Source organism: Triticum dicoccoides, chromosome 1B, assembly GCF_002162155.2.
Source record: "Triticum dicoccoides isolate Atlit2015 ecotype Zavitan chromosome 1B, WEW_v2.0, whole genome shotgun sequence".
In the NCBI taxonomy this organism is placed as follows: Eukaryota; Viridiplantae; Streptophyta; class Magnoliopsida; order Poales; family Poaceae; genus Triticum; species Triticum dicoccoides.
This window is the reverse complement of record NC_041381.1, coordinates 553,352,433-553,353,786: the sequence shown is the minus strand read 5'-3', so window position 1 is coordinate 553,353,786 and position 1,354 is coordinate 553,352,433.

The window sequence follows — 1,354 nt, the reverse complement described above, 5'->3', positions numbered from 1 at the left end:
TTTTGGCCGTTTCTAGTCGATCCCCTAAACTTAACATTGTGAACTCCAATTTGATCAAGTTCAAAGAATATTCAACCGAAGTAGCATGCATTCAAACATAAACATAGATATTTTTGCATAACCAAACATAAAACATAAATTTAAACTAAGCTAAACTACTTTCTGTCGAAGTGGAGGTCGAGCCAATCCTTCCTCGTTAGGTACGGCGTGCCGCGAGCCGGGTCCAGGCCGGTGCTGCCGTCGGGGTCATTGGGGGAAGACACTCCTCCACTCGTCGATGTCGATCTCCTCGTCCTCGCTGCCCACCTCGACGCCCTCTGCACCGCTGTCCTCGCCGCCTCCGACCTCATCATCTGAGGAGAGCGCGATAACCTCGCCGCTCTCCATGCTGCCATCCTCGCCACCTTCGACCTCCTTATCAGAGGAGAGCGCGATAACCTCGCCGCTCTCCGCGCCAACAAAGATCGCCCGCTCCGCCTCCACGAGCTCCGGGTGCTGCCAGCGGAGCTCTTGCATGTAGGCCTCATCGTCAGCCTCGAACTTGAGGCGCTCCCACGCCTCGCGGTCCTCCCACGCCATAGCCGAGCTCACCACCCCTGGCTCTGGCAGAACGAGGTGGACCGGACGTGTACCGAAGGGGAAATTGAGCCTAGCCGCCACGCGTGGTAGCGGACCTGCCAGCGGTCGTACTCCATGTCCGTGAGCTCTGCCGTGTGGAAGCTACCGAGCAACCGGCGGGTGTGGGTCTCCCGATCTGTAATCTCGGTGACCCACGTCCCCCACTGCCGCTGCTGGACCCCGAGATAGGAACTCGTCGGTTGTCGGTCCATGGGAGGACGGGGAAGTCCTCGAACCGGCATAGGGGCACGGCGACGGGCGGATCGGGGGACCGGCGACGACAGATCGATAAAGAGCCCACAAAGGACGACAGGGACACCTCGGCGGCCACCTCGTCGGCGTTGGACGAAGAGGCCGCGATAAACCTGATGACCCAGAAGTATATGGGGTCAATTGTAGCCTTTTCGATAAGTTAGAGCGTCGAACCCAACAAGGAGCAGAAGGAAATGACAAGCGGTTTTTAGCAAGGTAATGTCTGCAAGTGCTAAAATTGTAAGTAGCGGAGTAGTTTGATAGCAAGATAATTTGTAACGAGCAAGTGACGATAGTAGTAACAAAAGTGTAGCAAGGTAGCCCAATCCTTTTGTGGCAAAGGATAGGCCAAAACTGTTTCTTATGATAAGCAAAGTGTTCTTGAGGGTACACGGGAATTTCATCTAGTCACTTTCATCATGTTGGCTTAATTCATGTTCACTACTTTGATAATTTGATATGTGGGTGGACCGGTGCTTAGGTG